Source organism: Xyrauchen texanus, chromosome 7 (assembly GCF_025860055.1).
Source record: "Xyrauchen texanus isolate HMW12.3.18 chromosome 7, RBS_HiC_50CHRs, whole genome shotgun sequence".
NCBI classification, from domain to species: Eukaryota; Metazoa; Chordata; class Actinopteri; order Cypriniformes; family Catostomidae; genus Xyrauchen; species Xyrauchen texanus.
The window spans coordinates 13,747,408-13,761,960 of NC_068282.1; the positions used below are offsets into that span (position 1 = coordinate 13,747,408).

Genomic DNA, 14,553 nt, shown 5'->3' on the forward strand with positions numbered 1-14,553 from the left:
CCAATTAGCCTATCAATTGCCTAAAGGCTTGACAATATTTTTGGGAATTTTCCAAGCTGCTTAAAAGCACAGTTAACTTAGTGAATGTAAACTTCTGACCCACTGGAATTGTGATATATTCAATTAAAATGTGAAACAATCTGTCTGTAAACAATTGTTGGAAAAAAATATTATTCTTCATGATATTCTTCTAGCTCCCCATTAGACTCCTGCCAAAAAACTTAAGATATTTATGCTATATATATTTAATATATCAAATTCTTAGCATTTATTCTAAATGTCCAACCATATATCCAGGTATTTTATTACTGGGACTTTTTCTAGTACCTGATTATACTGTATAATATTTGTTTAACCTTTGGGACATTTTCCTTTTTTGTGAAGCACATCACTTGAGTGTTAGTTACTGACAAGTGGAAACTCCACATATTAGCCCATTTCTCTACTTCAACCACTAATGCCTGTATATTCCAGATAAGTTATATTATGTCATCTTTTCCATATTGCCCTGTCATCAGCATAGTGATCTTCCAATGTTTACTTTAACATTATTAAAAACATAATTTATCATTATATAAAAAAAAACTGGACTACAAACACTTCCTTGGGGATTTCCATGATCTATTGAACAATAAACTTTGGAATATTATGATCCTAACTTGTATTATTCTTTCGAATAAAAAGTCCATAGCCCAGTTATACATTTTCCCTCCAATTCCCATATTTTCCATACAATTTCATATTGTATGCCTTTTCTATGTCAAAGAACACATCTACCATCATTTCTTTATGAGGTTGTGCTTTTTTAATGTCTGCTTCCAAACACAACACAGCATCTATGGCGATCTGTCCGAAATCCACTATGATTTGGTGTAAAAAGTCCTTCAAGTACAAACTTTAACCTGTATATAATCATTCTCTCCACGAGTGTACACAAATCTATAAAAGGTCTATAATTATTTGGGTTAGATTTATCCTTTCCAAGTTTTCCAAAAGGCACAATAATTCCATGCTTCCTTAAAGAGAGAAGCTTACCTGAATTCCACACCTTATACAAACTTAATATTTTACTCAATGCGCTATCTGATGAATGTTGAATCATTGCATAACATATATCATCCTTGCCAAGAGATGGTTGTTTATCTAATCCAAGAGCTCTATTTAACTCATATATAGTGAATTCTACATCTATTGCATCATCAAAGTCTCATTTTATTCAGAAAATCTGAATTTGTAATCTATTCCTTTTAATAGCTCTGATATATTATCATTACTCTGTACTTTTAAAAATACTTTTGCCAACAGTTTTGCCTTTTTAATGTCTGGCACTGCTATTTTTTCTTCCTTTTTTAAGACAGGCAAACTGATTTTTATGAATTCCTGCCATTTTCATATTGCTACACCAGTCTCTCCAATATTTCCTTTTAGCTGCTTGAATTACCCTTCTTACTTCAGCTTGTGCTTTCTTGTATGCAATATAATCTTCAAATGTATAGGTCTTTCTAATCTTTCTAAATGCTTTATTCTTGTTTCGTACTACTTTACTGCACTCATCTGTCCACCATGGCACTGCTTTTGTCTTTTAATTGTTTTTCTTTTACCTTTTCTGTCATTTTATTCAAAATCCCACATATTTTCCCATTAGACTCCTCTAGTCCTTCTCCCAACTCTATTCTAGAAGCCTCACAAAGATACTTATGTGATTCCCAATGTGCCTTTTAAACCTCCATCTAGTTACCATCTCCTTTGTTCTCTCAATGACATCTAAAATCTATTTTATACTGGATTACATAATGATCACTACTTATCGTATTATCTTCCTAAATATCCCAAACAAATATCCTTGCTATCCATTCAGAAACCAATTTTAAATTTACAGCTGAACCACTACCATGCACAATATCTATTCTTGTATCTCTATCATTATTTAAACATACTAATCCGTTATCATCGATTATATGATATACGGGAGAGCGAGATAAAGGAAGCAGGAGACGGCAGTTAGAGAGAGAGATGCATGCGGCCACATTGCATGTGTGTCTGTGTTTGTTTATGTTTGTTTTAAGTTAAGTTTGACATTAAAACTTTGTGTGGCAGGGCGGAGGGCGGGGCCGGGTCGTGATCGTACACACCCGGTCAAGCCTCCCGAGAGGGATAAAGGTCGACTGCAGAGGATTGTGCAAGAGAGAGAGATAGTTTACGGACATGTCCGTCATATGTGTGTGTTTGTCTTTTGTTTAAGTTTTATATTAAACTATTATTTATATTGACAAGCCGGTTCTCGCCTCCATTGGTCTCTTTACACTTTGTTACTGTTCAGCCAGTTCCAGCCTCCTCCTTGCCCATCCTTTACCTGCTACAATTATCAAAAAAAAAGAGTCGGTGAAAAAGGTCTATTGTCTTAAGTGTCAAAAGCTGTGGCCAAAAGTATTGGCAGTGTCATAAAGTTTGTGTTTTGCAAAGTTTGCTGCTTCAGTATTTGTAGATTTGTTTTTCACAAGTTTCTATGGTATACTGGAAAACAATGATAAGCATTTTGTAACCGGCCCAATTTTGACCACTGTTACTATCTGCATTGTGTTATGTAATTGAGAAACACAGGACAACTGGAACTGCTGCTGATTTGGAGAGTTTCTGTTGTTTGGGCAATGAAATAACGCATGAAAATGTTGCTTCTGCGATTTTATCACCTGCACAGATCAAAGACCAATGAATTAATTGGCCAAAATCACAGCATTTAACCGACGCACACACATACACCCAAACTGAAATAAAACTATTATATACTATATTATATATATATATATATATATATATATATATATATATATATATATAAATCAAGCTTTTGTAGGAATACCAACAGATGTCTTTACTGACAAAATTAAAAGTTGTATTTTTGTGATCAACATTTTTTATTGATTCATACATTAAACAAGCAAAACATATATACACTGAATCAATATTTAACCCACACTATTACACATCCCCCTCCCAATACCCAACCCACCCTGACCCTCAACAACATGCCTCTATTATCATATGATAATAGACACACACAAAAAAAAATAAAGACATTAACAGCTACACTTCTCTCTCCACTACCCCTCACAGAGAGCCCTCCAAAAACACAAAATATTTGTCCCATTTCTCCACAAATGAGTCTAAATTTCCCAGTCTTCTTGATGATCCTTCTTCAAAAGCCACCACCCTCCCCATCTCCGAGCACCAGTCCTGAATTGGGGGCACTCCAGCTGACTTCCATCTCCTTAAAACTATTTGTCTGGCGATCATGACACTGGTTAGTACCCAATTTCTATGTGTTTATTCTCTATATTGATGACCGCCCCCTTGCCTAAAATGCAGTCTTGGGCTATATTAAATTTTAGTGCCCAATATGTCACACATAAAACTATGCACCATCAAACAACATTCTTGGATCTTAACACACCAGCAAAAAACATGGGTTGCCAGCAGGTGGGTGTGTTTTTAAGACCAAGCCTATACAATCTAGAGGGGGTCCAACAGAATCTATGTCAAATCTTAAATTGCATAAGGTACACCCTTGCATCTCTAGATGTAAACTTGAAGTTTTTTTTAGAATCCTAGTCCACACTCCCTCCTCCAATACCAAGTTTAAATCTTTCTCCCATAATCTCTTTTTCAGAATTTAAAGTTCTGTCCCACAGACTCTGAATTAGCAGGAAGTAATACACTGATGTCTCATGACCTCTTCCAAAAGCAGTAATCACCACTCCAGAGTGGGCTGCTTTAGGGGTGTATTCTACTCCCAAACATAGTACAGAGCAGGTGGTGCAGCTGTAAATACCTAAAAGACTGAGATCTGGGTATCCCAAAATGTTGAACCAAATTTTTAAAGGATCTCAACCCTCATATAGGTCACAGAGTGTAGTAACCCCCCTCACAATCCAATCTGACCAGCAGAAAGGGGACTTTGCTCGAGGCAACATTTAAATAAATGTCAGAATTAAACACTCTGGACACATTTGCCCATATCGAGTGCAAATGCAAGATAACAGGGTGTAACTTAGTTAGTTTGATAGAAAGGCTATGCAATAGCAAAATAGGGGCAAGAACCAAGGAGCTATTTCTGTATTTGTGGTGGTGAGCACAGTGTGGGATATAGAGGTTGCATTGCTCATAAGAATGCTTTGAAAGTGCAGAAAGAGTATCTGAAAATCTGACATGCTGAAGCAATTAAAAAAGTGAAACAAGATGGAGCAATGCAAGAAGGTGAAGGGAAACCTCATGTGCCGCCAGGGAAAGCTCCAGTTGTATGGAAAATAAATGAAGATAGCTTGGTTATTGGAAAGGTTGAGTTCATTTCATTTATGGCAGAAGTAATTAACTGTTCAGCACAATCAGAAAGCAGAACTGAGAGAATTAAAATTATAATCAAAGCTGCAGAGAGGTACCTGGACGTGGAGGGGGTTACAATGGAAAAAATACATACACTCAGGCACCATGTGGAAATATAATGGTGTTATTTATTATGCAATGGACTACATTTAGTATACAAGAAACATGGTTAAAACCACAATTAGACACTTAGATAGGAAAACAGGAAATGGTTTTGCGTTCCAAAACCTGGAGTGTGAAAAAGGTCTGTTGAGGGACTTGTACACAACTATTACACAAGGTGCAAACATTCATTGATGCTCAAGATGACAAAAAACTACTATATGCATACTATACTTTATGTAAATATCTGTCATGTAGATTCTGAAAAGCAGTACTAAATAAAAAATCTTATCTCTTATATAAATTATGAAAGGGGTGTGAACATTTATAAAATAAAAGGGAATACAGCCGTGGACCAAAAGTATTGGCAGTGTCATAAATTTAGTGTTTTGCAAAGTTTGCTGCTTCAGTATTTGTAGATTTGTTTTTCACAAGTTTCTATGGTATACTGGAAAACAATGATAAGCATTTTGTAACCGGCCCAATTTTGACCACTGTTACTATCTGCATTGTGTTATGTAATTGAGAAACACAGGACAACTGGAACTGCTGCTGATTTGGAGAGTTTCTGTTGTTTGGCCAATTAAATAACGCATGAAAATGTTGCTTCTACGATTTTATCACCTGCACAGATCAAAGACCAATGAATTAATTGGCCAAAATCACAGCATTTAACCGACGCACACACATACACCCAAACTGCTGTACTCAGAAATAAAACTATTAAATCTAGTCCATCCATGCATACAACACTTCTTAACACATTTCTGACACTCATTACAGAAATGTAATTGAATATTATGTACTCAATCCAACTTCTGCAAACTTTTACACTTTATATTGAAAGAGCACCCCTAACTGCTTACCTCTTCTCAGCGTGCTCAAAGCAGACTGAGGACGCAGCGCAGGATGAACAGAAATGACGTCACGACGCTAGTACAATTAATCATAAAACGTTTTTTTCAAAGTGACAGATACATTTCAAAACAAAATGATAATGCTTTCCAAGACAAAATAATATGGAGTAAACAAATAAAACTGAAAGGAAGGATTATTAGTGAAACATTCATTTACATAGTGAACATACACTGTGAATATAAACATCGGTCACATTATTATTTAGTTTTAAAGGCTTTTATTGGCAAAAACACTCAATATATGCAGTCAATATTTACAGTGTTGACCCCTGTTCTTCATAACCTCTGTATTTCACTCTGGCATGCTGGATATCAGCTTCTGGGACAAATCCTGACTGATGGAGATCCATTCTTGACTTATTAGTGCTCAGAGTTGATCACAATTTGTGTGCTTCTGCTTGTCCTCTTGTCTTTTGAGGATTGACCACAGGTTCTCTATGGGATTAAGATCCGGGGAGTTGCCTGTCCACGGATCCAAAATTTCAATTGAATGATCTCAGAGCCACATCATTATCACTCTTGCCTTGTGACATGGTGCTCCATCGTGCTGGAAAATGAACGGATCATCACCAAATTGCTCCTAGATCGTTGGAAGAAGTTGCTCTTGCAGGACGTTTTGATACCATTCTTTATTCATGACAGTGTTTTTGGGCAGAATTGTGAGAGAGCCCACTCCCTTGGATGAAAAGCAACCCCACACATGGATGGTCTCAGGATGCTTCACTGTTGGCACGACACAGGACTCATGGTAGCATTCACCTTTTCTTCTCCGGACTATCAATTTTCAAAATGTTCCAAACAGTCGGAAAGGGGCTTCATCAGAGAAAATGACTTTGCACCAGCCTTCTGCTGTCCTATCCTTCTGCTGTCCTATCCTATTTCAGTCTGTCCTTGATGTTTTTCTTGGAGAGAAGTGGCTTTTTTGCTGCCCTTCTTGACACCAGTCCATTGTCCAAAAGTCTTCGCCTCACTGTGCATGCAGATGGACTCACACCAACCTGCTGCCATTATTGAGCAAGCTCTGCAGTGGTGGTGACACGATTCTGTAGCTGACTCCTCAGAAGGAGATGGTCCTGGCACCTGCTGGACACTCTGGGACATCCTGAAGCTTTCTTCACTGCAGTTTAACCTCTCTCCTTGAAGTTTTTGATGATCTGGTAAATGGTTCTTTCAGGTGCAATATTCTTTGCAGCAATTTCCATGCATGTGAGGCCATTTTGATGCAAAGCGATGATGGCTGCATGTCTTTCTTTAGAGGTAACCATTGCAAACAAGAACACAATGATTGGAAGCACTTCTTCCCTTCTTTTATAGCAATCAGTCTGCTCTAATCCAATCAGAATGATAGAGTGATTTCACCTGACTAGTATGCCTTCACACTTTCCCAGGTGCTGCTGATATGATCAGTGAAATTATGTTGGATGGTAATTTTGTGCCAGGGCCAAAAAACAGTGAAATTTGTTTTTTTGTGATAAAGTAAATTTTTTGGCCAATTAAGCTTTTTGCAATTATTTAAAATGCATCTGATCACGCTACACAATGATCTAGAAACAATTTGAATCAACACCACAACAACTGAAGCAGAACACAACATACACAAAATGTATGTCACTGTCAATACGTTTGGCCACGGCTGTACAAACATATCTTCTCAACTATATATACTGTTTATTAAACCTCAGATTCATGGGTTATCAGCTGTCTTCTCTTCATCTTGTTTCTGAACAGCAATCTAAATCGAGCAATTTTGTGATTTGGTGACTAAAAACAGCCATTTTGCTCCTTAATGTTTCAGTTTAGGAGCCAATGTCTCCTATGTATTTTTTGTTTAGTCTGGAGCCCTGTTTTCCATTTGTTTTCCATTATATTATAATGTAATAGCAATATAAATATAATAAGATTTATGTTGCTTCATTTCTCTGACATATATTCTGAGATTTCTATACAAAAGAGTGAGAGATGAGTAGTTGACATGGCTTTCCAGAATCCTATTCTTAACCTAGCCCATTTTAAACACAATTTTAATTAATTCATTATTTTATTTAACTTTGGTGACAATTCTAAAAGAAAATGGTCAACAGTTAGCGCTTAAATATATACACTTTAAATTATACATTCATATCAATTAAAACTTTTAAGTCCATGTTATTCATCAACTACCTAGATATCCATATACATTTTTAAGTACTGGAAACATTAAAAAGTCATCAGCATAGGCAAGTCTTTGATTCTTGTGTATCTTACCTGATTCACTGTATCAGACTCTGCAAATAGTCCTGAATCATACCTTTGTATGAAGAGTATTAGTAAAAGCCATTGAGAAGATACTGTAGATTGCCTGTTGTCTTGACCTTCATCAAGCCTGTGTACATGTCAGAACCGGCGCCAGACACAAATTCACGGACGGGCATTACATTTTTTTCAGGGGGGCACAACTGAGATAAACCTAATTCCCTAATTGCATAATAACATTAAATGATATGACCGATTATGAATTGAATATGTATGATACAATGACAATGATCGATAGTAGCCTGTTACATAATGTACTGACGCTATTCAAATTCATAACTGACGCTAAAGATTTGTGCTGTTTAGGCTTGCGCAGCCTCTCGATGAAACAAACAGGCCTAACTGCAGCTCACACAAAGAAACTCAGTTAGCATACTGCGGTAAAAAATTTAAAATGTGTAAGTTAGTTTTTATATTTATAACATGAAGCAACACCATACAACCAAGTGCTGAATACCATCACGATTGAAAATGTAACACTGATTTCGACAGTTCAATAAACAAGTAATTCATATTAAGTCACTTACATTTTAGATGCAATATTGACTTTTTGTTCTATTTTAAAACAAAGATCCCAGCAGAAACAGAACGCATCTCACAGTCAACCGCCTGCCACCTGTGGCCGTGACGTCCCTTGCTTGAGGCTATGGCTTTGGCAAGTAACGTTAGACCAACTAGTATTGCTGGAATGGGTAGCCTCTGCAGTGTTGGGAGTTGGATCGACCTCTTGTGAACTGCTACACCCTACGTCTTCTCCCCTTACCTCGCTGCTCTCTTCTGCCAACTTTGGTGGTCTTTGATTAAAGAAACGCCGTATATCCATGGTAACTGTCACACGAAATATCTCAGCATAGTTGTTTAAAAAAAAATAACAGCTATCGTTATTAAGCGCTACTATGCTTAGTACACAAACAAATATTCCAGCGCTCACTATCGACAAACCAATCAAATCCATTTAAAAATATTATTTTTTAAATCAGACCAAACACATTTTTATTTTTATTCAGGAGTTTATTCATCATGTATATACAAAACGACAACAGTAAGTTACAGTAGCCTATTGATAAAAAAATATAAATAAAAGTGCAAACAAGCAAGGACTGGTGGTTGGTCGACTCCAGCGGGACTACTAACATTTACGACTAGATTTGATGGTCGAGTGCGGGCACAGGCGGTAATGGGTTGCGGGAGAATAAAACGATTCGTGGGACTCCCTATCTAAATAAAACATCCAAAAACAAATACATTGTTATTCATCTATTGCACAAAAGCAATAAGAACATCTAAACAAAATAACGATTTACAGTCGCAAGCATAAGTAGATGTTCTCATTAGCCTATAACGTGTTTTTGCAGCGTTGTGCAATGTAGCCAATCACAGACATATGTGTTGATTTCTAAAACGCAATGGCCAATCAGATGCATTTCAGACAAAATCCACTCACCGCTCAAAATGTTGGAGTTTTTGTTCAGTGCTGAATTCTGCATGCTACATAATAAAAGAGCTTTGTGAGATCCCGATGAAATGAGATGTGAGACGTGACGTAGAGTTGATGAAGGGAGACAGGATCATCCAGGGCAGGCACTAGTGACTCACAGGGCGGGCCAGGCCCCCCAATGCCCGCCCATGGCGCCGGGACTGGTACATGTGTGTGTGTGTGCGTGTGTGTGTGTGTGTACTTGTGTGTGTGCGTTTTTTAGTATGCCTGTACAGTATGTGATTGAGGAGAAGGACTTCAGAGACCTTTCCCTGAAAATAACACCTCCAGTGTTCATACCCCGTCCTGAGATAGAGGTGACAAACGCACTCAAATCCACACACTCAAAAAGTGACCTACTTAGCACTTGTCAGAATTTTGCAACAAATTGAGAACGGACTACAAATGGATGGCACTTTTTGCATAAACACTGTTTAAAAACATAAATTTCTGTTTGGACACTCCGATTGTAGTATACTGTATATGCGGTGAGTGTGTTTGTGTTTTGCAGGAGCTGGTTAGTCTGTTTCTAGAAGACCTCAAGTTGAGATGGGGGGAAATGTACAGGACTGAATTACAATGTCTAGAGATGGGATATGGATCTGGGGCCATCTCTCTCAGTTTACTACACTGCATTCCACAGGTTAGCGCCCTCTGTGCATTTCTCCTAATTATTTATCTTGCTGTTCTTAGTAATGTAGCATGTCATATGTTACATCTGTTCCCATGTGTCTTTCAGCTCAGGGTATTTGCTTTGGACCAGAGCCAGACAGCAGTATGTCTAACAATGGAAAATGCAAGCAGGTGATTGCCAGCGCCTCCGTTCAGTGTAGACCAATGGTTCTCAACAGGTTTTTCTTCAAGACCCAGATTTTACATTGGACCAAACCCATAATCCCTATTTAATGTACTCAGGGCCATATTTTCTTTTACCTTGTGTAGATGTGTTCAAAGTTTTTAAGGTCACACAACATGCCCATGTTATACGAAGTGACAGAATTCTGTAAAGTTTGATTTGATGTCTTCGACATCAGCAACAAAAGCTATATGTAGTATACTCCCTTTTAAAAGTTGATGATACTCCTTTTTATTTTATTAATGCATGATTATATGTTAGTTGCATTTTATTATTTGCACTTAGCATAATATTTTCACTGCTGCTACCCTATCAGAACTTACCTGCAACCAATTTTTGGGTCATGACCTACTAGTTGAGAGCCACTGGAATTGACTGTTTAAAGCGTTTGTCTACATTGGGGTAATTTGTTGTTTATTATTTAATGGTTGATGCTGAATTCAATATGAATCACTTTTGTATATTTCAGACTGGGTCTACAGGACAGAGTAGATGTCTGACATTTAGACGTGATTAACGGTAAGACTGATGGAAATTGCATGGAAAATCCCCAGTCAAGCGATGACTAATCATAACAGTTAATTATTCTTAGATTTGTTTGTGTGGGTTAGGGACAGTAAAATTGGGTCAGAGCGTAAGAAACATGGGATTTCTGTTGAACCTGTCTATTTTGAATGTCTTTTTTCAGATGATAAAAATGTTCCATAGCTGTAATATAAACATTTATGTATGCCATAAGGATATTTCAATGCAAACTGGAAAACAGCAGTTTCTACTCCCCACACAGCACACACACACTTTCTGGGACATAATCATTTTAAAGACTATGCTTGAACTCAGCATGAAATTGCATTCACAGCCCTTTCATTTTACTTTCATAATGTGACATATTTCTGAATAAAACAGGATAACGGCATAAAAATATATCGCAGGACTTAGTTTTATTCATCAAGAATTTATTAGATTGTGTAAAAGGGAGTGCCAGAATGGAGCGAGACCTGTAGGCGTCGGGGACATCAACCAAAAATAAAAGTTGTTTCAGACAGAGCAAGTTGTGCATTTATGAATCATTCACAATAAATACTTTTTATAAAGTATAGGGTCAATTTTGATTTCGTGTCGACTATAAAGTTGGTGCATGGAGAGGTAATGCAACACGAGGGAGTAGCTGGCATCTTTGACTATTGCATTTCCCAGGTCCTTTCATTTCCTCTCTCTTTGTTTTTGTGGTTTTGTTGTGACTGGCTGATGTGATCAGTGTATGAGTCATAACTAGACCTGCACGAATAATCTGCAACCACAGAATTCCACAAAAAGCTCAAAGGATTTCTGCTGAATGGAATCCACATAATTTACAATACTACACACATCCCCCACCCCTTGCATGTTTATTTATCAAAAATATTTTGATTTATTTGATGCCATTAGAAGGCGTAATAAATTCATGCCACAATATTCTCCCAACAATCTGCACAGAAAATAAAATTTTAAAAAGTCTAAAAATAAATAAATAAAAACAACTTCTGCATCAATAAGGTATTAAACTATCTAATGTAGTTGTCAGGTGTCAATTCAAAATATATAAAGAACAAAAATGAATATGCACATTAAGTAAAAAGAAAATAATAAGGTAATATTTCAAAGATTTCTAAAAAAAATCTTCCATAAAATCCACTTGCTCGTGGATCTTAGACTCAAGAGTCTTGCTTCTTTTAATTGATTTAATTGTTTGGTATTCACTATGGGCCTAGTCATAACATACTGTACAGACTGTCTTTTTCTGGTTTTGCATTAGATAGGACTAGTATAATAATAGATAACAGAGACTTTGAGGGATTGGTTCAGATCAGTCCAAATCCAAGAAGGCCCTCTTAGGTAGTGTGACATGGAAATGATTCACTAATTTCAGGGATTTATATGGATATTCCTGTTACAGCTTGTGGCTCTCTTTCCACTAGATGGCATTGAATTCAGCCCTCTTCAACGTTATATGTCAGGTTTTAAACACTAAGTTTACCCATATTACCATCATTAGGCTCTGAGATGAACTTGTTTTCTCGTTAACGGCTGCACTTCACTGAAAGCATAAATGAAGGTACTACAGAAATGTTAGTCAGAAATCTTGTTAAGAGTAGTTTTTGCAGCTAGTAGACACAAATAAAGGATTGTTTCAGGAGTTATGGATCATTAACAGAACTATAGTGTTTGAAATAACATTAGCCTATTGCATTCACTGTATTACATACTGTAGTATATAATGTGTTATTATTTGTATATATTATAAAAAATATATATGATACTGTTTGATTCAAGCCCAACAACTGAATATATTTCAGACTTTTAATGCGTCATGGGGAAAAAAATATCAAAAAGCTTTTACCATTCAACGCATGTATTTTATGCAAATGTTTTCCTCCCTGGTTATTTTGAATGGGCTCATTAAGGCATTTATTCTTCATATGATATCAGACGGCAAAGAAACCCAATGTTTTTCCTAATCGTGCAGATTCGACTTGTGAGTTTAGCCTACCATGTAACCTTTTAACTGACCCCACCTGTTCCCTGGAAGGTTTGAGGACCAAGACGCATTGGACGGGGTTCAGACAGCATGTCTGTGATTCGCCCAAATCTGGCTTTAGCCTCTTAGCTCTAAACAAAGCAAGGGTAAGTAAGAAGCATGTGATTGACAAGAGCCATAATATGTAGTTTGGCATTATGTCTGTTTCTTGTTGAATATTCTCTTGTGTTTTGCCTTTTAGTCAAATGCAGTATAAATAAAATTGGATCTGACCAAGAAGCTTTCCCAGCATATCTTAAATGCTTCAGGGAATTGAGTGCTACACAGTTCTGTGTAGTTGAGCAGATAACAGTATTCCAGGGACCAGATATTTCTCCCAATTTCCCCCCACACTCATACCTCCCAAGAAACACACACACACACACACACACACACACGTACGCACAAGCATGCACAATACGAACAGCCTAATTAGCCTTTGGTGATGACAGTTGCACAACTTGCCTTGTGTAAGGTGATAGCGTTCCATGCCGGTAAAATGGCAAATTCAGTAAGTATTTCACAGAACTGATGAGTTATAAACTTGGAAGAGGCAGGGTAGGGTGCAGCACGCATATCCCTTTTGTTCCATTTCGTCAAAGTGTACATCATGTAACTCAAATGGTCTATATAAAGTTTTGGATTTCCTCGTGGGTGTCTTATGTGTCCTCTTAAGACTTGTTGCTTATGCAGAAATGGCCTTTTATAGATACCAAGAAGCTTTATTGAACAGGGATATCCTAGCATTAGCTTTCAATTTTTCAGTCTCAGATCATCCTGTTCTTCTTGAGTAATGGCTTTCGAAGTTGTTGTTTACATGGTAAAACATCCTGTCCACCTAAGCTTTTCCTCACCTCCACAATTAAATGACTTTGTCTACCCAGGCATGTTTACCTTGAGGTTGCCCCATGCAATCCTCCAATAATTCTGAAGCTCATAGAGGAGAGGATGCCGGGGCTTCATTGCCTGGAAACCCGCTGTGACGTCACCAACATGTCAGATACTTCTGTTAACACAATGTGCACTTTTTTTTGTTTTGATAGTGTGCTACAAGTCTGTCTAAAAAAATAATTAGCTATAACCAAATAATCAAAAATAATTACTGCTAAGTAATCTGAGTAATGTCCCTTTTACAGTGTAATTCTAGGAGTAAGTGTAATACTAACACATTTGTCACATACTATTCTGCTCACTACAATTGTATAGAGTGATCCGAGTTTCCGTAGAATTTCTGTAAGCTTGAACCAGTCAATTCTCTGTTGAAATCTCTCATCAACAAGGCGTTTCCATCCGCAGAACTGCCACTTACTATATGTTTTTTTTGGCACCATTCTGAGTAAACTTTAGAGACTGTTGTGTGTGAATATCCCAGGAGCTACAGAAATACTCAAACCAGCCCATCTGGCACCAACAACCATGCCACGGTTGAAATTAGATCACATTTCTTTCCCCATTCTGATGGTTGATGTGAACATTAACTGAAGCTTCTGATACGTCATTTTATGCATTGCACTGCTGACACACAATTGGCTGATGACAGTATTCTTGCAAACTGTTTTCAGATGACTGAAACAGGGAAGAAAGAGTGAGAACGCAATACATGCACGTGTTCCATGAGAAGCGTTCATGCTGCACTCATGGGTGGCAGAGCACCACTGAACATCTGAACACATTGAATCAAATATGCGTATCGACAGCTTTTCTTTCGTCTGTTCTTCAAAATAAAATTAAGTGTGTTTCTTCAAATGTGCATCTTTGTGTACCGGCATTTCTTGTTATATGTAACTCCAAGACATCTTACAGGTCGCCCACAACAGTGCCGAGTAGATGAGCAAATGTACCCACTACTGCGCATGAATTTCCCACATTTGGCATGTTGGCAGCTGTTAATTTCAAATCCTTATTGTAACAAATTATATTGAAGGAATAGTTCCAATTCTGTCAATATTACTTTCTTCTGTGGAACACAAAA

General features: G+C 37.2%; 1 long non-coding RNA gene across 1 annotated transcript; it reads left to right on the forward strand.

Moving 5' to 3' along the window:
* The first annotated feature begins 7,685 nt into the window (after positions 1 to 7,685).
* LOC127646228 (uncharacterized) lies at positions 7,686 to 10,544 on the forward strand. Its single transcript, XR_007970899.1, has 3 exons — positions 7,686 to 9,811; positions 9,908 to 9,972; positions 10,494 to 10,544. It is a non-coding gene; the product is annotated as an uncharacterized LOC127646228 (long non-coding RNA).
* The last annotated feature ends 4,009 nt before the right edge of the window (positions 10,545 to 14,553 follow it).